Source organism: Etheostoma spectabile, chromosome 11 (genome assembly GCF_008692095.1).
Source record: "Etheostoma spectabile isolate EspeVRDwgs_2016 chromosome 11, UIUC_Espe_1.0, whole genome shotgun sequence".
Taxonomy (NCBI): Eukaryota; Metazoa; Chordata; class Actinopteri; order Perciformes; family Percidae; genus Etheostoma; species Etheostoma spectabile.
This window is the reverse complement of record NC_045743.1, coordinates 13543180-13569283: the sequence shown is the minus strand read 5'-3', so window position 1 is coordinate 13569283 and position 26104 is coordinate 13543180. Positions and strand designations below refer to the sequence as shown.

The window sequence follows — 26104 nt, the reverse complement described above, 5'->3', positions numbered from 1 at the left end:
CATTCAAATTCTTAATTGTATATTTGTCCCGGAGGCTGGCAATTAAATATTCTACAAATTATGTTTTGTGGGTTATGTTGAGTGAGAGGAAGTTTTCTACTCTGATCTGTGGAGGGAAGGAAACGTTAGCTTCTTGGTTCAAAATGAGGTGTCAAGGGTATGGAACTGTGCTTATAGGTGTGAGTTCACATCATCCCAAGGCCAGGGGCAGGTCAGTGTGTGTTTTCTGTATATTATAATAAGTTACATTTGTCTACATAAGAGTTCCATGACAATGTCAAGAACGTGTCATAAAACATTCTATACTCAAATTACTAAAAAAACGACATTCTGGGATTGCTTTCAAATGGCTCTCACAGAATGTTCCCCAATACTTGAAAAGCCATTCTCTAGTCAGGATGACATTACTCCACAATATCTTACAAATAGTTCTTTACCTATATTAATATTCTAAATGTTGAGTACAAAACACAAACCACAAACACAAACATGCTTCTTTCTGCTGCTCTAAGAGCCAAGTATTAGGAGTTGAACTTGCTTTCAGGTTCAGCAGATAGGCACAGAACATTTTGGCCGTGGTAGTAACCCTCCCCCTCTCCGATTCTCCAACAGCAGCTTTTTTTTCACTTGAATGATAAGATGCATGGCGAGACGTCTGAGGCTGTGTGTGATCATGTACTACGTGTTACAGTTTGGCTAAAATAAGAAAGACATCCCTTGGGGAGCGCACTACAACCAGTCAGTGAAAACAAGTCTCAGCTGATCATGAATATGCGTTTGTTACTGTAATATTGATACTACTTTTATAGGAGTATTTTTCATTGCTTTGATTTCTCTTTTTTGATAAATAGCCAGTGTTAACTCTACATTGAACAACAGAATAGCAGCCGGCTCTACACAGACCACCTAAACATAAAACATATTTTACACAAAAGCGTGTTTGTCTCTAGTGAAATCATTTCTATACATACGATTACAAAGTCAAAGTGAAACTGTTGTGCAGCCAAGTATATTATATATATATATGAATGTTTTATATAATTACTTCTACCTACTATAATTTTTATAATACATGCTGAAACATATTGCATTGTATCAGAGTTGGAACACCTTTACTGGATCAATAAACAAATTTATGGGCATATAATCCTAATTTACACACACTTCCACACAAAGACGAGCTGGAAGTATATCTTTTTCAGATCCTTCTCTGATCTATGGAGTCTAATAGTGTTTAATAAGTCTGACATTACGCTGGGATAATCCCACTCTCTCATGCACCGACACACAACCAATTCCATTTCCACCGCCTCAGCTGTTTTCTCTGCGCTCCAAAAGCTCATTTCAAGAAAAGAAGTCCAAGGCGCAAAACGAGGCCTCAAATATCAATTACCACAGATGGGAGAGAAGGGAAAAAAGCTGATGGATGCTACATTTCCTCAAATCCTTTGCTATTCTTTTCATTTTAGTTTAATATGTTTTTTATTATGGAGCGATAACAGCATATGATGAGGAAAAATTAATACAGATTGGCCCAATGTGAGACCTACCAAGAGTGGCAAAAATGCAGAGACTTCAAAATGTGTAGAGACGCGAATGTGTGTGTATTCACGGCTAGGCTTGTGTTTGTGGACAGAAAGAACAGTTGAATTATATTTGTATGCAGGGAGGATTCAGGGGGACTTCTGCAACTCTCAGGTTTTGTGGTTTTATAATTTAATTTCTTCACTGGCTATGAAAAATAATAAAATGTCACAACTTAACCTGGGGGTGACGATGCTTTCTATGTGAAGTTAAGGCAAAACAGGGCAAAATCTATTCATATTACATTTCAAACATTGGAGAACATGGTCTAGATAAAAGAAAATAAGAAATCTGATGAAAAACCAATAATGAAAATATTTTACAAGATGTACTGTACATTAGAAAAGATTCATTTACATCGATCTGCACAAACTATTCAGTAATAAAGAGGGAATATTGATTCCAAGGAGGCAACAGAGAAAAGATTAAGAGACTGAACACATTTCAGGTCCTCAGGAAGGCTGCCTTCGCGACTGGAGTATACATTTTAATGCTGGGTATCGTTCAAAACATTTCGATAGCGGTACTGATACCAATAACGGGACTTCAATACAGGTTCCTAAACAATTTATTCAATACCAATCATGTGAAATCAATTAGTTCAATCAAATCCAATAGTTTATCCTGCGAGTCCATACGATGTGTGACATTAGACAGCCCATCATCAACATCGTTAGATATGGGTTCATGCTGCATGCTTATTGGCTCACTGACAATGATTTACACCTTAGGCATTTTTTCTGTACTCAATACTTAAAACGGCCAATTAATTAATTCTGGTACCGCAGTCGTAATAAATATAAAAAGCAGCTTCAGCAGAGATCACCAAATGGAACAATTGGGACAAGAAGACGGTTGCAAAATGACATGAGGTTAGAACAATGTTAGAACAAAGCCATTCAGTCCTTTACAGACAAGCTAAAGAATCCTAAAGTCAATGTAATATTTTGAGGACAGAAGTAAAATGCTAAGCCACCAGTTCTCTGAGTAAGGCCATTATAGAAGTCTCTTTTACAAGTTATAAAAGCCTGCAGTTATGGCTTTGGTTACAATCCTCTTATTTCAGCAATGCTTTCAGCACAGTGCACACAGTACAATGTACATTGCCACTTTATTGTTTTTGCACAGGGAGCCAGACACCACACTCCTATATTGGAATATTATCTGGACCAAGGTTTTCTGTGTGTGTTAGTTTGTGGATGAAACATGACTATTCAGGAAAAAACACCATTTGTGCACAATATACTGTAAGCAACAAATAATAAACGTGATAAACAAGTTTTTAACACATGGCCCTCCTACAGATAGGGCCAAAAAAAGATGCATGCAAGAACTAGTTGATGATTATGTTTAAACACAAATTGTTTGTTGCAAGTTTTGAACCGTTAGTAATAGTACCGTTAGCCTTGAGACTAATACAGTTGTGTACAAGCAGGGTATTTATTAAATCTTGAATTGGGTTGCAACATGTAGACACTTGATAAAAAAAGGTCTGGGATTGATACTTAATGGAACCAGTCACGTAACTGTTTTGGATAAATGCAAATTCTCCAGTGGAGCAAAAGTTGGACTTGAAAGCCATTGCAGTCTGGTATGCTTTGCCTTCTGTTCTGAGAGGCATGTGTGTCCCAGTTTCTCCCCAGATGAATCTAAAGATGGGTGAATGTTAGTATGACATGCTGAGTCTATAATCACAACTCTAACTGTTTCTTGTTGATGATTCTGATCCCTAATATTATTAAATTAGGCAGTCGTTTTAAACATGAAAGCATAAGGAGAGTATCATTGACAAGAATAAGACAATTAGCCATTAGCTGGGTTGCTCTGCCATGTAAAGAGTCACTGCCCTATGGCTTATTAGTCAGTGAATGGGGAGAGATAAGGTGTATGAATGAATCAAATATCTGCATATTACTTCCAATACAAGACGGCACACAGATCAGGCTTTTACACGTCACACCGCTGTCCCCAGTTTGCGTAATTACTTTAGTGTTATTGCATTCCCATGGAACACAGGGTGTGAAATGTGTTATTGCTTTTTAACTGAACACAGTGGGTAAGCTAATGTGCTCAACATGATCAATAAATCATATCTGAACACATCAACTCCCTGCCAACTGGAAAATTAAGCAGTGGCTGTGCTTCTGCTTGCATATGAAATAAATGTGTGAATGGTGTGTGCGCTTATAGAATATATCTTCCAACGTGTAATATGTAAAAAACATTGTGCATTATGTGCATGTCATACCTCTTTTCTTATGTTTTGAATAGCCAGCAAGGTTTATGCATACTAAATGTGCTGTTAACGTGCATTGAAAAAACCAAGCAGAAAACCTCTACTCACATGATCTCCTAAAATAACACAAATAACACCTGTCAAGAGCAGCTCCAAATATAATCTTCAGTCTCTGTGTATCTGCCTTAACAATCTTCTCATAGCTTGTTCTGTGCTTCTCTCCTCCCACACCGTGGACAACTGAGGCAGTTAGTCCACTTAGAAAATGCCTCCTGCAGTCCACTAATCATGTTGACCGCCAGCTACCAAATTAAAGCTGTCTCTGGCGCTGCTGGACGCTGTTGGTCCGAGGCAATGTGGCTTCTTATGGTTAAATGGATCCACCGCAAGGGGCCATTCCTATCACAGTCTATCATACAGATACTGCTAATGCAACAGTCTTGTAAATTCAATGTTTCCGTGTTCTCTCCAGATCAAGGATTTATGTCATATTTAGAGATAGAGATAGATGAGATAGATAACTGTTTTGACTACAGATGTTAGTTACATAGCATTAGTGAGGGCTTCAGTGTTAGTACCGTCGCTGCAATGCAGTTTAGCAGCGAAGCAGCTTTTGTTGATTTCAATGCACTGCTGTACACCAGTAGACAAAATGATGTTCCTTTTTGGTTTAAGACGTCAGGTCTTAGACGTCAATTTTCACTAAAACTGCTTTCTGAACACTTGAATGTTGATAAAACCATTCAATTCACCTTTGGATCACTTTAAAAATAAATGGTAGTTAATTTAAAGCACTATGTATTGTAAATATATACAGAGGGAAAAAACAACGAGGAGAAGCAATGTCAATTCTTTAATTTTTATTTTAAATCAAAGAATTTTCTTGCCTTCCGACAAGCTCTATGTTTCTGCAGAACAGGAACCAGCTGGAAACCAGTTTTTAAACTGAGTCAGGCCTGTTTAAACTGTAACTTAATGTTACTTTTATTCTTTTCCTGTATAATAAATAAAAAATGAAAAAGCTTGTGAACTAAAGGACAAATTTTCCATAATTGCCATCTACCACATTAAGAATAATTTAACTTTCAAAGCTTTTATCCCGTCATGAGTCTTTGAATAAGGTTCCAAATGAAATATAAAAAATTAAAATAAAATATGAATAAAAACATACAAACAAAACCTAATGACAATATAGGGGGAACATTGGGGATCATCATTGGGGATGGTTTGACAATATGGCAGGAGTGGAACCAAGGTCATTGTGGCTACATGGTGCTGAATATACATTAACCTGCAAACATTTTGTACAGCATCAACCAAGCTGCCATGACACTACAGTTGTTGACTGGAGAGGTAGACTAAGGAGCTGAATGTGAGTGCACAAATTAAGTAACTCCAGAGCCAAATATGAGGTTTTCCCCATTTTTAAATAGTTTATTGCTTTAGTATTTTAGCTTCACACCGCAGGCACCACAGGGCACTGCTTATTGTATTTGCCTACATGCAGCTCAAAGCCTGCATAATAAAGTTTAATACAGTGGCAAAGTCTCTCGGGCTAGGTACTCCCTCCAGCAGACATACTGTATATAAAAATAAGCATTATGAAATAATTTAAAAGTTGTTGAATGTGCAGTGCTTCAACAAGTTCACTGAGCCAAAAAGCTCCCTTGAGCCAGCCCCTATCTCTGCTACTTAAAAAGCTGAATGTCTCACTGTATAGTGAAGTGAGGAGCTTAACTGTAAATCACAACAGAGTTAACAGAGTAGCTCCATCTCTAAATAAAATGCAAATATAAGACAACATGGCATGGTAAAGGCATTTAATTAAGTATATGTCAGTGCAATTCCCTCAAAATTAAACCCCGGTGGAGTATTCCAGCAGTTCAAACATATTAAAAAAAATGTCTCGTGTCAGAGGATGATGCCGTAGCCCATTAGCCTATCCACAGGCGCATAGAGGGTGTGGAGAAGAATGAATATTGGGAAAGACTATTTCTGTTTTTTTGAGGAGCAGTTGTGTGTATGTGTGTTTTCAGAATGACCCCCTTAGGTCCAATTTAATCAGAACAACACAGAGTATAGGGAAACCTATGGTGAGAAGTGGCACTGACATAGAAACACTCATGAACACAGACATACAAACACAGACATGGGCAGTCTCACGCGTAATGTATCTACACCCACCACCAGCACACACCTACATCTACTGCAGGAGAGTTGCAAAAGGAAAACTCCCAGGCTACCTTCTCTCCTGTCTTTCTGTTAAAACATGCTTAATGACAGAGCGGGGGAGAAGATTTTAATTAGCCAGCAGAGGAAGCTTGATTAAATTTCTCCTCTTCCATCCTGCCAGGCGCTGTCTTGATACAAAACTCTCACTGCCATTAGGTACGTAGGACTACATAGTGACAAGAGGAAATCAGATAAATCTTCCACTCAGCTTGACACTGCTGATGGCTTGGCAATTTTCTTGGTATATGGGGATGTAAATCTTTGGACTGTCAATGCCGACCAATTAAGTCATGTGAATCTTCAGCAGTACACAATATGTGGGCATGTTTTTATGATGATTAGCTGCTAAAAAGGTCATACTGAATGTCCTTCCAAAGGACTTTAAAACTTAACTTTGGAAAACTTAAAACAGGCTTATATAAATCCTTTTCAGTTAGATTTAATCTCACATATGACGTCAGATCTACAACAATCAGTGTGCATCCCCTTAGCACCAGAAATACGTCATGTGATGCGACCAAAAGTGCGGCTACACTAAACTTAATTATTTTTGCCATAACAAACAGCACTCATATAGTAAAAGAGATAATCAGTTTTCATATTTAAACTGAAAAGTTTTTAAAAAGTTGTGTTACAACTTGCTGTTCTCGCACGACTGAGAAAGAACAGCACTTTGAGATTGAGTGATTGCCAACAACATGAATGTGTTAGGATTGGATGATTTAGGAAGGCTTTCATTTCAGTACAAACACACACACACACACACACGCACACACGCGTACATCACACATACACAAATGCCTGTGATGTAAATCAGAAGAAGCGTTCAGCTCGTTTCCAAACTTTGACATCTTTCACAAAATTTATTTATCTATTTGTGTCAGTGATGCCAATTAAAAAGCAAGTGTAGGAGAAATATTGCCAATTAATGAGAAATTCTTAAATAATGAGAAATAGAGCATAAAATTTGAGCAGCAGGAGGATGAGCAGTCTGAAGAAAAGGATGAGTAACAGCCAAATTACAAAGTAAATAAGTCATAAATGTGCGCATCTTACTCTCCAACTGACATAAATATGATCCTATCTACCACTTCTTTCTTTATGTGCATTTATAGATAGCATAAACACCTCCCACATCCGTCACAGGAACACAGGAACTGCACACACGCTTTTTCTAAAATCCTTTTTTATTCCTATGCCAGACGTCACAATATATCACTTTATCCCTCCTTGAAAGCTCCCGAGAGACGACAGTTACAGAGAGAAAAGTGAAATGAGAAATTCCCATTGCCACCTAATTGCATGGCTGAATCGATCCTGTAATAGATTCCTTCTCTCGGACATCCAGTCTCACTGACAGCACTATCAGACAGACAAATCAGAACACTAAGTGTGTTTCTCTTCTGTGTGTATGTGTGTGTGTGTGTGTGTGTGTGTGTGTGTGCGCTGTTCAGCAACATTGCAGTTACTGGACAGCCCACCATCTGTGGGATTGCTTAGAAGCGATGGAAAGGCAGATTGACTGTATGCAAAGCTCACTTCATATCGTTTTGTTGGAGATGAGCTAAAACGGGCAATTCAATACTAAACAACCCCCCCCCCCTCCAAAAAAATCAATAAAAATGTGACAGCAGTCTGTAAATATGTTCTGGATGGATACATTTTGTGAAATGGAATACAAAGCCAGATATATATAGTAGCATCTTTAAATTGTATAGAATCTGTAAGAGTTTAACTGATACAGGCATTTGCTTACTGCACGTCTTTATACTACCTTAACAAGAATCACTTGAGTTTCCCACCTTGCCTTTTCTCAGTAACCTGACCATTTATGCAGCAAGTGGTCACAAACTAATAAGTGATGGTGCAAAGATGCACAGATGGAGACAACCATTGTTAATGCACTCACAAAAAAAACATTTAACAACTTTATTGAAGGTATCAGGAACTGCCATCCATCCTGAAAACTATAATTAGTGTGATTCTGAAAAAAACACCTGTTTTCCAGTTAGTGACCCGCCTGTGCACCCGAGCAGCAGCAAACCATTTCAAACAGAAGTCTAAAAGCCCTTCAATTAATCAGCCACAGCCATTGTTCGTTTCCCTTTCCTCTGTCTTATCTTCTCTTGCCTGCTGGATTTCCCAGAGGCTGACGCCTTCCCTTTACTGCACTCCGGAGCAACCTCCTTGAGTGGAACCCAGTGCGATGCTAGAGACCTGTGCTCCGCCTTGTCTCTTTAGACCTGTGACATTACTCCTGTAGAGCAAACTGCAGATGGGAGGAAATTGTCTGCATACAGAAACTGATCATAGTGCAAAGGAGCGCACACACTCTGTCTCTCTGCTTCTGCTTCACTGTAACAAAAGACAGACAAATTCTCTTTTTGCTAGAAAAGGCAGAGTTGATATAAAAAAAAAACAGTGTTGAACAATATCTAGTGTGTTATCTAGTGTCTTATGTTCAGTGTGTAAGGTGATGACAACTGAGCATGCAGGGACAGCATCACTGCAGCATTAATTCAAACCCTGCGACCTTTCTTTGTGCCTTTGCCAGCACCTAGAACAAAGGACACGGTACAGAACCAGGCTATGCTCCTGTATAGAGACAAGCATGACGACACACAGATGTTCACACTTACAAATATAGCCTACCTGTTTTTAATTATTTATGTTATACTACAAGGATTTAAACTGTTATACATACGGATTATGCACAAATTCTTCTGTAAAAGTGATATTTTCATCTGTAATATTTGCAAAAATCAACTTCTGTGTTTTTAAATGATAAACACACCAAATGCAGATTGTATTTATTTTCTGTCACTTAAAAACTTAAAATATGAAGGTACCTCAATCAAAAAATTCAGATAAAGCCTTTGAACGAATTTGAAAAGGTGACATTACTTCCCAGTATTAGACTAGATGATAAAATAGCTTTTAGTTTAACATACTATTTCTACATGGAGCTTCCCCAGCTGCCCCATTCTCACAAATCAACATAATCATTTCTAGGTTTGTGATAGGCCTGCAAGATTCGGGGAAAAAATATGAATCACAATTTTTTATTTATTATAATTGATATCACAATTCTCTTCCACGATTCAAACCATTCAAAAAATTGAAAAAATAAAGGTATTTAAAAATGTATTCGTGAACAGGGTGAATCAAGATTGCAATTTTATAACGATTAATCACGCAAGCCTAGTTTGAACCAGTGTGTCCTAAAGAAGATAAACAGTTTTCCTTTGCAGACTTACAAATGAAGGTAATGAACTCCTCAGCGGTAGGTAGGTAGTTATTAAAAATATGTTTGGTCAAAGACAGTGATAAAGTTAGTGCTGACAGTTTGCAGTAGTCCACCAACTTCATTTGCAAGGACTTAATTCCCCTATGCATCCGTCCTCCTGGTGTGTATACGACAATATTCAATTAGGTTTTAGGCGCCGCATAATATGTCTAATGAAACATGACCGAGGTCTCTATTGTTTGCTTACCGAAAGAAAAAAAGCAAGGTGTTCAAAAACTATAAATCTAAGAAAAGCATTAGACCTTCATTTTGTAGTGTGCTGCTGTTTAGTCTAGTTTCAAATGACTAATCACACCTTTAGGAAAGTAAAGTTATTAACATACCATCTGCTTCAAGATCTCGGCAGGAATATATGCTACTGTACTGAAAACATTGGATTTCTCTATGTGACAGCCAAAACTGATAAAAAGAGGACAAGCAGGTGGGGAAAGAGACTAGGTTATACAGCAGCGTGACAGAGGTAACATTAGCCAATTTCTTACTCACGATTTATTTTTTAAGACACTATAAGTTAGATCGTATGACAAACGTACACCCACATGTCAGGATGTCAACCAGCTGTCAATCATGTCTCTGAAAGGATTGCTTTCATACAACTTCTATTCAAAGTTTTTTTTTGCTGACCAGGAACAAAGGGATCAACTGAATAAATCTAAATTGTTTAGTTAATGGTTACTATGTGGACTGGAACTTAATTGTTTTATTAAACCATCCTTCAATCACAATCGCCATAAAAAACTGTGCTTTAATACAGTAGCAATAACATGAGGTTGTGGTGTAAATATAAGGATCAATGTCAGACCTCAATTAAAAAAATTAATTAAATGCTGGTATTGATAGCTAAATTACAAAATGTGGAAATATCAAACAATATGTCCCAGTGTCAACAAATCAAGGGGAAATCATGGTATCTAAAGAGAGAAATCAGTATCAGTTGGATTAGTGCAGACACACACACACACACACACACACACACACACACACACACACACACACACACATACACGCACACGCTCATACGCTCACACTCACACTCACACTCACGTTCACACTAACACTCACACAAACACTTATACTTACACTCTCAGATACTTCTGAACCATTTCCACTTCAATACTAAGAGTGAGTGTGTGTGTTCTTGTGTTGTCTAGAGCTTAAAAAAAAACACTGGTGTTTCTCACTTACATCACCATTTCTTTTTAACTCGGGTTGATTGAAAGGAGAGAAACAAAGAGAAAAGGTGAGAGAGAACCATATGGGCAGTAGGTGGCCTCTTCATTGATTCTCTGTGAAGTTGTGTGTGTGTGTCTGTGTGTGAGTGTGTTTGTGTGTGTCATCAACGTGTTTTTGTGAGACAGCGAACAGACGGTAGTCAGGTGCAGAGGTTTGGGTCTGACACCCTGGGGTCTTCGGGTGCCCTGACACCCACATAATGTTAATCACTGTCCATGATCCTGTCTTGCTGCTGTTAACTCTCAGGAGGAAGGGGCTCCTTTAACAAACTTATTCTAAGCATAGACAAGCTTCGACAAGAAATGCACATCTATCAAAAAAGCTTTACACCATAACTGTTAGGACTAATCTTAAGTGTGATGCAGCCCTAAGGAGGGTGTCAAACATAGAAATGCTTAAAATATGTATTCATGCATTCACATTGATTGGATATGGTAACAGGTAAGTGAGCTACGCACTCCACTACTAAAATGGAGAGAATATTGCATTTTTGCCACTGAAGACAAATGAATAAGGTAATTAAAATGAAAAATGAAAATGAAATTATTCTCTTGCAATATGGCATGGCATAGCAACAGTACTGTGACACCTTCTTTTAGAAGACTGGGGCAGAGGTGTAGTTCAGCCTTTTTATAAAGGTTTTATATTTGAATAATGCATTGACCTTTCAAGGTCAAAAATAAAACTTTGAATGTAAGCTTTTAAGTCAACATGAATGGCTTAGAAGGGATCCATGTTGTCATAAAAGTTTTTAAAAAAACATCTGCCATTCCACGCGAAAACTCCATCAGCTGAGGAAGATTAATGTGCTATGATGAAAAGCTCAAGAAAAGCTACTGATGGACCTTAATGTGAGTTTGTCAGTACAAAGCATGATTTTTGCAAATAATAAGCAAAAGTAAAGCAGAAGACACTGCATATGATCCATTCCTTGTTTTAAATTTTGAAATTTACATTTTTGAGAGATAATACAGTTATCATGTATCATGAATGACTACTGAAATATTCAGGTATCACAGAATCCCCTCTATTACAAAACTATTGCTATTATGGAAAACGTAACAGTATTAGTGTTGTATCTATAAATCACATTTCTATTGTATTTTATTAGATCCTTATTTTATAACCTGGTTATAAATAATAGGAGTGTATGCTTCCAGTTTATGGCTGGCTTTATTGTGTTTTCCTGGTACAGAAAAGTTAGGAACTTTTTGACATGTCTGGAATGCAGGGTAATTTATGAATGTCAAAAAAGGTGATGGCACAAAGCAGTGTAATTGTAAACACTTTCGTCATTCTCTTTCACCGCCATACCTTTATTACCTGCTGTCACTCTGAATAAAGACAAGGCGAATGTTTCACTGATGGAGACACCAGCAGATCAATCCCTTATAAAACAAGCTGTATTGGTTTATAAATCAGGTCTTCAGTTTCTGCCTCTGGCTGCCCAATAAGCATACATCAGCTTGAGTGGGATGAGCTGCCTGCTAGCTGCAGCTTTTGATAGATAATAAGAACTCGCAACCACATACAAACGCAAGGCACAGAATATGAGAAAGAAATACACAGACAGACAGACAGACAGACAAACAGGCAGACACACACACTCGCACACACAAATATATAGCAATGCAAATTGCTCTTTTTGTCTCTGTAACTGTTGGCCTTTACTGTGGTATAAAAAGCCACTTTGCATTTTAGGGGGTTTCAATGGATTTCAGAGGAACCATCCATTTGACTAGTTGCTGAAGCCTAATGGTGCAGAGTGTTACTATTACAAAGAGTAATGATATTTTGAAATTGCTCCACTAAAAGCAATATTCTAATGTTCAGCTGATTTGTGGCCAAGCACTACCACTTATTTTGCAACTTTAAATCTGTACAGGAGTGAAACCAGTAAAAGTAAAACATCTTTGTGTATGCACAGGAAAATGAATATACAATACATGTATGTAAAGCATGCACACTTGTTTTGTACATTCCCCTTTTCATTGTCCTCCATCAACCTTTATTACTTCTTCTCCATAACCGAACACATTGAAATCATTACACAAAATGTGGTGACTCAATAATCCCACAGATGGAGCTGTTTAAACCAATGAGATGAGCGGCATCCATAGGGGCAGTAATACCATTATTATCTTACCTGGCAAGACAAGTGGAAGCCATTACAGTCTGATCTCATGAGTCTGAAGTGATTATCACCTCTAGCAGCATTTAGATCACCTTCCTGTAACTGAATAAATCAGTTCATTTCCTACATGACACTGTAAAATCAGGTCAACACTTTACTATTTGACTTTCAAGCCAAAATAATTGGCATTACCCAATCATGCATCTTTAAACTTTTTTTTTTTTTTTTTTTAACTAGTTTTGGAAATCATCTTAATCAGCTAGCAAAAGAATAACAAGTGAGTATACACTCAACTGGTACAAGAACAGATGCATGTACAAAACGGACTTAAAACATAGCGTCTTAAATCCACCCCTTAAACATTTCTACAAGGAAATGTAATTCCTAAGAAATGTGAAATACACACCATGAAAGGAGTGAGCCACCATCCTTTCGTGCTCTTCAGCTTTAAACTTTCGCCTCCCTAGTTAATCTCACCATGAAGAAAACCCAATTACAGCTACTTCTATTTCCAAGTCCAAATAACTCTTCCTACGGCTTAAGCCTACGTTTAGCCTGATTAATGAAGTTGTCGGCATTAATTCAAACGACTATTTTTTTATGAGGGGGGGGGGTTCAGCCAAAGTTCAGACCTCAATCCACCCCGTGGGGAAAGGTTCCACATCGCGGTCTTCTCTGGAACTGACCCACGTTCTGCTATCGCTGCTTGCCCTGTTCAATGGCTGGATTAAGTCTATCCATGTGGTGTTTGTGTGTGTGTGTGTGTGTGTGTGTGTGTGTGTGTGTGTTGTGTGGTGTGTGTGTGGTGTGTGTGGCGCGTGCGCGCGTGCAATTCCACCAGTGTGACTAACAAGCTTGGCTGCTGCAGTCCGGCAGATTGAGAGACACCTACTGCTAGTTAAAGCCTTTCAAACCCTGGGGTCATCTGCCTCTTATGGGGTGAGGAAGAGTATCAACGAAAGTACTGTCACTGTGCTGACATTTTTGTAAAAGTGGAAATAGATACTCGTACATATTCTGTCAAATGGCAACATATGAATTGCAGCAAAGCATTTCATTAGACCATCAGATTTAAAAAAACAACAAATACACTGTCCCCAAAGAATGTTCTCAATGACAATGACCCCCTTTGGGCTGAATTTATGCTTTAGGAAACACTGGCTGTTTTGCTGTTCTCATACAATATTTGAGTCAATGGAGTTACTTAATATTTTGGCACTTCAAATGAAATGTGTCGAAACCTAAAGTGCATCAACAAAAAGTAAACAAGTGTGTTACAATTATCAATTATTATTCAGTGGGAGCTTGGATTTTTTGAATGCCTGTGTTCCATTTTTCAGTGGAACTTTTTTCAATTAAAATTTGTATTTTAATTTTCAAGTGTTTTAATTAGATTAGTTTTTTAATGCCACATTATTTTTTAATACCATAATATAGTCACTGCCTCGGCTCCATACACGTTCGTGTTCACAACAATGCCACTACTGCAAATCCTGTGAGACGCAATTGCCCGTAGGCAGCAAAACTAAAAACTCACCTTGATAATTGCATTGACATGACTGAAGATTTCTTAATTTTCCAGAGAAAATGGAGATTGTAATCTTGGTTTCTTGGTTAATAATGTCAAGATAGCTTTGATAGAGCTCAGGACTGCTGCTGTGCTCAAATACTATTTGAGTACAGCAGTGGAATCTATGTCTATGTTATCAGTATGTTGTGAAGTAACAACATATTTAAATTACATCCCAGCAATATGTTAAAACATTAAATTGTACACATGAATTTTATGATTGTTCAAATTTTTAAGGTGGCTTGAGCAGGGGGGAACAGTACAGTTTAATGCCAACAAAAATTGATGAAACAAATTAAACAAATTGCAGTTTTCTGTCTGTTTTGCGAAATCACAAGCTTATATTTGCAGCTCAAATCACCTTGGCGCAAGGAGGTTAGTTCAGAGCCAGAAAACAGGTCCATGTGCAAGGAAAACAACAAGCGGCCATTGCTTCTGCAATTGCACTGCTGCCAGACCTGTGGCAGTATGAAAATAAAAGCCCATTGAGTTAATGGACAAGAAAACACAGTCACTTTCTGAGCCAGACTGAAACAAATGTTTCAATCTTTCAACAAATTGCTAATTAATTACAGCCGCATGTTTTGTCAAAATGTGACACTGATGTCTGAGGTATTGCATGTAATATACAATACAAAACTATTTGGATTAGAAAATGTTTTACTTGTATTCAACAAAAGTCACATCATTTGAGCGCTAAAATAATCTTTGCCCTAAGGAAAAGAAATGCAACGATGAGGTGAATGCAGGAACAGGGTGGTACTGAGATTGACCAAAGGGCATTGATCTCTGTGTACAGGTGTGGAGCTAGCTTGTGCATTAGTCTGGATTTGGATAGAACAATACAATAACTTTTAAAACCCTCTCTCCAACCCTGTCACTAATGAGGGCTGCTTAGAAGTCATTCATTTTTTACATGGCAGATTAACATGTACACGTTTTAATTATTGGACACAATTGTATTACCTCTATTATAGGGCTGAAAAAATAATAATCACGGTTATTTTGGTCAATATTGAAATCATAATTACTTAACACGATTACTCATTAACCTTTGGATATAATAGCTACTGTCCAGTGTATAATCTTTTAATGTCCTTTATCTCACAGAAAGTCTTTGGAGATGAATAAAATCTCTTTTACTTCTGTGAGTCGGTTCAGCTTTTACAGATGTCACACATAACTTTACACAGCTAATTAACAATTCCAGATACACAATATTGCATTACACATCACAATTTCACTCACTATGACAACTGCTAGCCTACTGTCATTACAAAACATTGTGCTAAAATATGAACAATAATGTTGCCCTCAGTGGGCTTATTTACTAGCTACCCAAGGAAAAACCCAGCACATAGACGGTACCTACATTACATACATTAGACGGTAATAACATTACATAACTCATGTTGACTCATTTTACACACAGTTTAACAAAAAAACTAAATGCTGAGGGAACGTTACGATGTTTTTTCATGTTGGTTTTGAGCGGTTGACCTATGCACCTAGGTGGAAATGCTTTTAAAAAGTAAGTGAATACAGCGTGTTGGGGGAATACAACATCTACTACAGCGGGGGGGACAGGGGCAAAGGGACCGCAGGGTTAGCGAAGGTTAACTCTTCCCAGACAACAGAGTTGGTTTTACCTTTTTTGCTCACCAAACACTGCTGTGGTTGCCCTCCATCTGCCATCTCGCGCTGAGTTTTTAAATTGCAGCGGATGTACATGACTTGCCCCCTTGACTGCTGGGAGATTTCTCCATTATACTATTTTGGTGATAGTTGGGGGCCAAAATCAAAATTGAAATCGAAATTCAATGAATTACACAGCCCTACTCTATTACTTTATGCCTGCCGAAGAAAACAAACTGCGACTGAGACGAAACACAGTCCTCATTGAATCTGAACCCCCAATAACCCCTGTTTTTTCTCTTTTTTTTTTTGCTAGGGAGGAGCTGTCTCCAGCTCCTAAAATGTACTTTCATTTGTGACAAGTCTGCTCTTCAATCCAGCCCTGTGATGTCTTATCTGGGCCATGTCGTGATATACATAACTTTAATGTCTAATTCAGTCTCTTGGTCTCTTACGTATTAAAATAGAACACACACATGTGAGAAAAAAGGAAAATCAATTGAAATGTTGCAATATTTGACAGGAATGTGCTCGAGGAGACACAAACAGTAGAAAGAAAAACATCACACGGTGTCGCTTGCTTTTCTTTTTTGAATGAGAGAGTATGTGGTTTTGAGACAGGCAGGAGCTGTATGCATGCATGCAGGGTGCCGGTACGTTGGGGAATTTATTTTTTTCAACTGTCTTTGATCACTTCCCAGCTTTGAAGTAACTCTCAGCGAAAAGGGGGGGGACGCCAAGCAAAAGTCACCGCAAGTTCACATCGCAACTAGGACTCGGAAAAACTGCAATCTGCATAATTTATTCTTTAAACTGTAAAAATGCGAAGAGATGAAGAGATCTCTAGGTGCCCAAAAAACCCGCCCCCCTGCTTGACAACCCCAATTAAACACTCTCCCTCTCCACATTTGTTCTCAATTACAGCTTGAAGAGCGACAACATAAGAGCCTCTAATGCTCATCAAGTGATGGATTTAAAAAAAGACAGTGGAAGGTAAAGCACCACCGATTTGGAGAAAAAAATAATTAAAATACAATGTAAATGAGCAAATAGAGAATGGACGCTCATGCATGTGAAAACACACACAAACACACACACACACACACACACCCCTATCAACATGCTCTCCTTCTCAGTTCAACACATCTCAGACATTTAGACAAGACAGTATGTTCTCGGGGTGTGCGATTCAGAAAATGCCACGATTCAATCAATATCGATTTTCAATTCAAAAACAATTCTTGATTAAAAAACTGATTCATAGTATGTAAATGTAGTTACTTTTCCCATGTATGTATGTATGTATGTATGTATGTATGCATGTATGTTTATTTATTTCCATATATTCATGTGGATTTGTTTTTAATTTTTAATTTTAAAATCCTGTTATGATGTATGTGTATGTTGTGTGTGATGTCTGTAAGCGACTTGAATTTCCCCTTGGGGATCAAGACAATATCTATCTATCTATCTATCTATCTATCTATCTATCTATCTATCTATCTATCTATCTATCTATCTATCTATCTATCTATCTTTCTATCTATCTATGTGTCATGTGATTGCAGCAGGCATACAAAAAAAAGGTGAAATGAATCGATTTTTGGAATTCTATGAATCGATTTTGAATCATTAGAGCTTGAATTGTGTTTCAAATACGAATACGTTTTTTTGCACACCCCTACTGTGTTCCTAGACAGTTTTTACTTCTTTGTGTGTCTTAGCTTGCTGCTGATTGTCACTTTATGTGTGTTACTCCATTTTGATATTTTTTACCTATTTGTTGGTGTTTATGGGTGTTCTTCAGAAACCAGCAATTATCAAATCAAGTGCCAAAGACTCAAAGTGGAACTTCTAGACAAACACACACACAGTTGTTTACAAATATGTCAGTACCAAATATGAATCTTTAGTCAAATCAAATTTCCCTATCCCAAACCCTTCAGCACTACTCCTGAGTTCACGTATAGTGTTGTGTTTTCTCTAGCCACATTTTTGGCATTCCAATCAGTGAACAGAGGGAGTGGCTGAGAACGAGGACGGTGAGGACATGCGCTAGAGTTGTAGTTCCGTAACGGCGGCGGAAAAAGATGTGAGCAAAGCCATTTGGTCCGCTGTGGCAACGCTGCCAAATATCCAGAAGATAAAGCACGAGAAAAACAAGCTATGATGAGTTTTGTTGGTGGCCATGATGTTGTGGCACTCCTCCCCACGGGGTTCAGGAAAAGTTTAATTTTCCAGCTTGCTCCGTTAGTGGTGAAGGAGTTGGCTAAGGTTTACGCTAGCGACGCTAATGCTAAATATAAGCCTTGTCGGTCTCCCTCTTGTTGCACAGGCGCATGACATACGTTACGACCAAATGTTAGTGAGTGGTTATGGCAATAACCGCCTTCAAGGAAGTTAAAACCTGTCAATGGAAAGTGGCCAGACTCTTACAAATGAAATGTACGAGAGTCTGGCAGGACCAGACTAAAAGTTGTTCACTCCTCCAGAAAATGTAAATTCCGCTCAGCTCGTACACTTCAGCTAAGCTATGAGTCAAAAAGCTAACGCTTTGGCAAAATCCAAAGTCAATGACACTGTGTACAGTTGACCATCAGAAAAATAATTTAAAAGCTAGCCATCCTGCCATGTCATGGTCGCCAAAACAATATAACGACTATTACGAACAATTTTATCCGTGACGTGTAATGTTACTGTCAGCTGTCAGATTCACATTTCCTTTTTATTTTAATGTTGCACATTTATTTAGAACAGTAAACAGTCAGTTTCACCAGAAGTCCTTTAGTAGGTGTCCTACATCACTTTTTAATGGATACCCTGCAGCCAACCAGAACTGAGTATTCACCCAGGCCATGGTTTAATATAGTCTATATCTAAGACGTTCCACTTCTGGGATTGCTCCATTGCCGGCGTAAATTCTGCTGGATGTCACTCTTTTTGGCCGGATGTCTATTACCTTTCACTTTCTCCCTGTTGGCATTTTAAATTTTGGTGGATTTATTAGGACAATGGTTAACTGCTCCTCAGATCTCTGCAGGGTAAATCCAGACAGCTAGCTAGACTATCTGTCCCATCTGAATTTTTTGTTGCATGACTAAAACAATTTTTGATCGAACACGTAACACCAAAACAAATTCCTTCCCAAGACTATTTTGACACTGTGGTTCGGCACTTCACAGCGGTCACAGCCCCGGCACATAAGCCTGCTCATTTGTGTCTGGTTATGCCTGCTTGCAGTCAGTTACCTACTGGAAATATGTCACTTAAAATTTGATAAATGTGATGTTTTCTGACAATAAGTTAAAGATTTTTGAAATGGCATGTCTATTTCATCTTGGAGGAGCTGAGATGCAAACAATCGGAATACGGACATATTCTTGTTCAGCTGCTTAATCTTGTTGTCAATCAACCATCGCACACCGCTCGTGCATGCACATCTAGGTAGGCTTAAGCTATAGTTTTTGATGAATGTTCCTGGGGGATCCTTAGTTGCGCAGGATGTGGAAGCACGCGAAAGTTCGAGAAGATCTGAATCTACTGCGTTAAAAAAATCTCGAACTGTTGGCCGCCGCTGCTGCAGCAAGATCAACTTTGTCAAGTTCATTTGAGAGCTGGTTGTACAAAAATAGCCCTGGCCTTGAATGAGAAGGTAAGGAAAATAAGACTAAATATCAATTAAATGTGTGTGTATGTGTGTGTGTGTTTGTGAGTGTTACAGTAACACCGGACCCCACATAACAAATGCCAGTTTAACCCTGGCACGTTTTTCCCCGATCCTGGAATGGTGGGTGGACTAGCCAGACCCTCATCCACAGTGTTGTGGAGGGAGTTCTGAGACTCTTAACAATACAACCATTTAACAAGAAGAATGTTACATTGGCTTATAGACTGTTGTCTATAAACAACAACATACAATAATTTTGTCAAGTCTGACTGTAGAATGCAGGTCTGCTGCTTTTGCAGGAAACAACCAATGATGGATGGTGGAGTCATAGTAACAGTGTTCTGGTCAACTACCTTTATTTGTAACATACTCTGCTGTCTAACACACTTTGGTATTGGTTTAAAGCTTTGTCAGCAATGCTGGGGTCACACCAGGTTTCTCCCTGTCTGCCATGGCAATTCACTGAGTCTCCTTTCCAGACCAGCGGAGTGTCAGAGAGTAAGTAGCGGGTAGTGGAAAAATCAAGCTGCAGCAAGAGTATGAAGATGACCGATGAGATCATGACCCCACCACCCTCCCCTCACTGCAACCCACAAGTCAACCTCCATGGCCTCCTCCAGATGGCGCCTTTTTTTCACTATGCCAAGAGGCCATTGATCCCTACTGCATGGTCAATACCTATCAGTGGGACAAAGGAGTTCCACATGGCGAGAATACAGTTGAGGTCTGCGGGATTCAAAGACAGCATAATCTAGCAAAAGCAATAACTCTTCTCGTTCAAAGTTGTCTTGTTCAAGTCATTTTTCTGTCACATGCAAACAGCGCAGGGAGATTATGAACACTGCATTTGAAACAAATCATTTTTGGTGAAAATGCTGTGATTAATGTGAATGTTATCCAACATTCGTCTCAATGATTCTTTTTTCCCATTCTGACAAAAAAATTATAAAAAACAATGAATGCTTTTTCTTTTATGATATTGTCAGTCCTGACACAGCTAAAATATGAGACATGACAAAAAACACAAGCTAACGGCATCACGTTGGTCTGGTTTAACGTCAAGTGAGACAACTTACTATACCAGTGGTCTTCTCTATTTTTGAAATGAAAACCCAACCCGTTCTCACTCCAAACTTGTGTGTATCAGTGTCTAAAGGGATGAAAAAAGGAGCCCTTAAGTGTGTTTGTATAACATACTGGGGAGCGCAGCAGCTACACTGGGTTTAGCGAGTAGTATGCGTGGCAGAAATGCCGCGCAAGGAGTTTGGTTGTGATGGGGGATAGGTCAAACACAAGACTTTCACCAAGGAGGCGGGGTTTGTCTGCCGCTGCTTTCTTAAAGTTATTCTTGCGTGTCACGAAAACGTAAGTCCACCCACAACTTTTTCCATAACATAACAGCGTCAAAAGGGACGCCAATAGTCCCGACCAAGGGCGTTTAGGAAATACGCTAAAGGAGACTTTTTAGCATCAATAACAAAGAACAAAGACACCTGACCAAGCGCCAGTATTTTAGGAGATGGAGTGAGAATGTGTTGGAGAGCCACACTGATAGGACAAAGTCAACAGGAGAGACACTTTTACCACAAAGTATCAATAGTTACATCCAGTCATAAAAAGCATGTCTGCTTATCAATCTGTCATCTCTGAACATGCAATATGCAATAATAGCCCGCATGGATCTAACCATCTAAAAGCACATTCTGGCTGGAAAGACCGCCCAAACTGCCAACCCAGCAGCAAGTCAGTGTTATGAACAAAGGGCAGAGCAAGTTTAAATGTATTTTCTAGTCTATATTTCCATCTTGTAAGGCCAATGTTTTGGGTATTTAAAAAAAAAAAAAATGTGTGTAGTAGAGCAGACATAGGGTTATGTTATAGCCCTGCTTGTTTTTTGTTTTTATGAAATATCGTTACTGCATGATAGTATCACCGTATTATTTACTTCCATGTGAGCCTCAAATTAATACTTAAATAATTCATAATTAAAGGAGGCTCGCAAGCCGCGCAATGAGTAACACTGTGCTAAACAGGTAATTACTAACTTCAACAATAATTAGTTTTTCAAACTTTAACTCCTAGTACTATACAGTGTGTATTATTTCAATGCTATCAATTTTCACATGTGACATTAAAAGTTTTGATTTGGAATAATGTCTTATGAATGTTTTACATTTCCAGTGATTATTCGCTGCACATGTTGACAGCATGTAGTGACAGACAAAGGAGCAGTGGGCTGACAGCAGCTATTTACACTGGGCATTATTCAAATCACATCAAGCCTTTGGCAGGGAAAGTCCATGCCTTTCAGTGGTACACTGAGCTTAATGACAACTCAGGGGAAATATGTATTAGCATACTGTTGGCGTTCAAAGAGCTTTCAATTATATTATTTGTGATGGCTGCGGAAGCAAATGCTAATACAATGACTGTGTGGACAAACAACAACCCATGCATTCAGTTTCTGCAACTCTATGATTTGCATTCAAGTACAAAGTACAAAGTATAGGACAGTGAATTAAAAAAGAGAAAGAGAAAATGACTAAGTGTTATATTCAGGCTAGATAAGGAGAAGCTGGAGACATTGTCTTTGATATACTTCAGCACAGCCCTTAGGAAGAGACATCCTTTAGAACACACATAGAGTGTGTGTCTGTTGATGCTGTTTGAAGTGGGGTTAAATTTATCTGACAATCTCCAATCCCCAACCCGCATACACACACACTCTCTCTCTCTCTCTCTCTCTCTCTCTCTCTCTCTCTCGCTCTCTCTCTCTAGACACACCCAATTAAGCCTGAAGGACTATGCTTGTTAAACTAAAACCATCCTTTTCTGAAATGTCACAATGTCTTCCTGCAGTGTGGCCCATCTGTAAACAGCCCTGGTGCTGTTGCCAGCCCGAGCCCCCTGGTGTGTCTGCTTGAGGGTGTTTGTTAGAGCATGTTTTGTGAGAGCAACATGTTGGCCTCTTGCATTAACACTCCGATGTGAATGCTTGAAAGCATTTTGGTCTTTTTCTGTTTGTGCATGCATGTTGGTTGTTGACCAAGATGCCAGGTAGATTTGGCGTGTTGTATGGGCTATTGTGTCTTGGCCTAGGTGTGTGTATTGGTGTGTGTTTCATGTGATTCATTATGTGCGTCTTTGCCTGTGCAGCCATCCTCCCTCACGCGTGTGTCTGTGTGACATCTCATTTGGTGGGCTGACAGGTTGAAGGATATGTGCTGTAATTGTTGTCTGACTGTCTTCATGCTGTAATTGAAAATGTCTTATAAGTGAAACTTTCTACCAGCATGCCAATTAAGATTAATACAGCTACTCCTGTTAGCTGCCCAATTACCAATGTGTAGCCTACCTGAAAACCCGATGTGCATCAAGTGCCATGCTGGACCGTGCAAAATGTTTGCTCAAAATTGACAATTGTCAGCACAATTTGTGATTTAAACCTTAATAAATTGTGATCTCAAACGAATAACATTATTAATATCTGATCAGTTTCCACATCTGTGAGCACTCCAGTCCTGCTTTATGTATTTAACTTGTGAAGTACTGTTTTGTTTTTAGAATTGAATGGACTATAAAAGAGCACAAGTCAAGCAATAAAATGCCACAGCGTGATATTTAATTGCTGTGTGTGGCACAGCATTAGTTTAAAATGCAAATAGATTGTTCTAACTTTGCTCCAGCCCTACACAGGGGAGAACCACTTTGGTTCAGCATATAACAAATAAAACACACACACACACAAACACACACATACACACACACACACACACACACACACACACACACACACACACACACACACACACACACACACACACACACACACACACACACCCCACACAGATTACATTATTCATTGCACTGCAGAGAGCTCTTACACAGATCCCGGTAACACACAAGATGTGCTGCTGTAAAACACTGAGTGGTAACCACATCAGCTAGATTGTCTTACAATGACAGGGGATGGAGAGATGGGGAAAGATGGAGTGAGACTGAATGCATGTGTGTGCCAATCATTTAGGTGGAGCAAGGTGTTTTCTTGCATTAACACCAAGAAGTGCTCTTATTGAAGTTGTATGTGTCTATATTTAGACAAAGGCATACCAGCCAGTTGCCTAGAGAGTACTGGATGGATGCAGGGGTATCACGTATAGGGGTACAGGGGTACACACAGAATAAACCACACAATGTCCGCTTACATAGATGTAATAAACACGTAGTATATACCATAGGGTAGACTATATAAAACAAACTATTTGTTTTACAGTCTAAAGAACAATGCTCACTATCACCTGTAACTAAAAGGAATGGAGTCAAAAGTACTTGGAGATACATTGTTAAAGAACTGGTTGTTTTATGGAGAAGCTTTCTCTGCCTCCCTCAGCTCTTTCTCTCTCTGCCTCTGTTGCTCTCTTTATAGGGAATGTGCAACAACACTTTTTTTATAAAGCTACATTTACAACTATAAGCAATGAAGAACTCAGAAACATCCAATGCAACAAAATTAAATTGGTAATCAAGAAATTACAAAAGTACAAATTACTTCAAATCCCAACACATATTACATGGGTTCATGAATAGACCAGTTACATCAATTAATACAGCCTTCATGTGATGGATTTTGCGCCAATTAACTGATTTATGGGAACCAAAGAAGACAAGAAACTTCTGACCACTATTATAGTGGGACAAGAATGGACTTTAAATTGTCCTATAGCTGTGTGTTTGTGTGTTAGTGTGTGCCCATCTGAGCCAAAACTATGATGATTGCTCCTATTAAACTTTGGTTTCTGAGTACCACTATCCAGTAAGCAATGTAACCATCAAGGGGTTAGATATGGAGCATGAACACTATCCATCCTGTCCTCAAGCATTTGAGAAAGAAAGAGAGTGAATATAAAAAGAATGAAACAAGCTGAAAATGACAGAGCAATAACTACTGTAAGAAAGTGTTCAACCACACACTTGCACATGAGAAAGACAGTACATTTATAGCATGTGTGAGTGGCCTCAAGAGGATATTAGGACGTTCACCTGCATTTTGAAAGGAAAAACAAAGGGTCTACATTTTGTTCCATTGCTGTAGTTCCTGGCACTTCAAAACCCCTAAACTGGTGGTAGTATTTTGTACTGGCCCAGGAATTATTGTGGCAAGGCTTACTGTGCAAAATATCACTCACTGGTCACTGAGTCAATGCAAAAATAAATCATAATGTTCAGTCCACCTGTCCACCTCTACATGTCTCCTTTTCATTTATTCATTGCATTCATTCACTCCACAGTGAATACAAAGAACGTGATGACTCAATTGTTGCTTTGTCATGCTTAAAAACGGTGTCAGACAACGCTGTTGTTTCCGGAATTATTGGTTGAAACAGGGGCATTAATGTGTAGCCACATACACACCCTTCATATTTTAATCCACCCCTGTAGTGGTCTGTGATTTCATTTTAAAACAACTTGCTCAACAGCTATTTAATTAATTTACTTGTTTCTTTATTTTGTCCTGACAAAAAGAAAATCAAATTGTCTAATCTTTTAACGGCAAAACCGCATTGTATATCAATAATTTGGGCAGATAAAACAAAACCGTTAAGAATTAGGGTGTTACTGACAGCTGTAGATTAGTGGAATAGTGCAGAAACTAGAATATGGGTGCCCACTCAAACCTATCCATACTACTTGTGGGAAAAAAAACTAAAAAAAAAACTTGAAAGGATAGCTTTATCTTATCTACCACAAGGCCAGCTGCTGTATCTTTGAGACATGATCACACAATGACATGTAATGTTTTAGTCTCATAACCACACTGGTAATGGTGGATTAAAGTCCTTATGGAATCAAGAAAAAAAACATATGCTAAAATGAAGTGGTTGCCAGTTTAAGTCTATGCATGGAGGAGCATGCCAGTTGTAATGTGGGTCATTGTGGGGTTTTGTTAGCTGATAGATATGATTAACTTCAGCCTTACTGACACTCTAAATGTCATTCAGCAAATAATAGGGGATTAGAGTACTATTGTGAGTAAAGGCACTGGGTTGAATTAAAAAAAAAAGATTATTTGGCTTTAGCTGGGAGAAGAGCATGTCCTTTTTTCATACCTTAAAAGAAGAAGAGCTAAAGCCCTTCATTCATACTTCAAACAGCTCAACTGGAGTGTTTGTCACATATTTGTAGCTGGGCTGGTGTTTGGCGTTATTTAATGACAATAATTTAAATACTAAACTGATCAGCAGCACTATTTGTGAGACCTAAACAAAGCAATTTGGGAAGGACTTTGGCCCACACCTCTGCTCATACCATAGCAACATTCACAGGAATCTGTTGCAATTATAGAGTAACAATACTTTGACTAGAGAAGGTTATATGTAGTATTTAACCTCTCCCCTCTAAAACACGTTCAGGATGGAAACAGCAATCATTTCTTCTATGTAACATGAACAGTGCAACAGTGCGTGAATGAGCTGGATTAACATTAAATCTCAAATCATAACACATGA

General features: G+C 38.5%; 1 protein-coding gene and 1 long non-coding RNA gene across 2 annotated transcripts in view; one reads left to right on the top strand and one right to left on the bottom strand.

Annotated features, from left to right (window-relative positions):
- LOC116698386 (ephrin type-A receptor 6-like) overlaps positions 1–26104 on the bottom strand; it is a 183515-nt gene that overhangs the window by 107100 nt on the left and 50311 nt on the right.
- Positions 1176–18730, top strand: LOC116698388 (uncharacterized). The gene is made up of 3 exons (XR_004334206.1): positions 1176–1187; positions 6638–6644; positions 18642–18730. It is a non-coding gene; the product is annotated as an uncharacterized LOC116698388 (long non-coding RNA).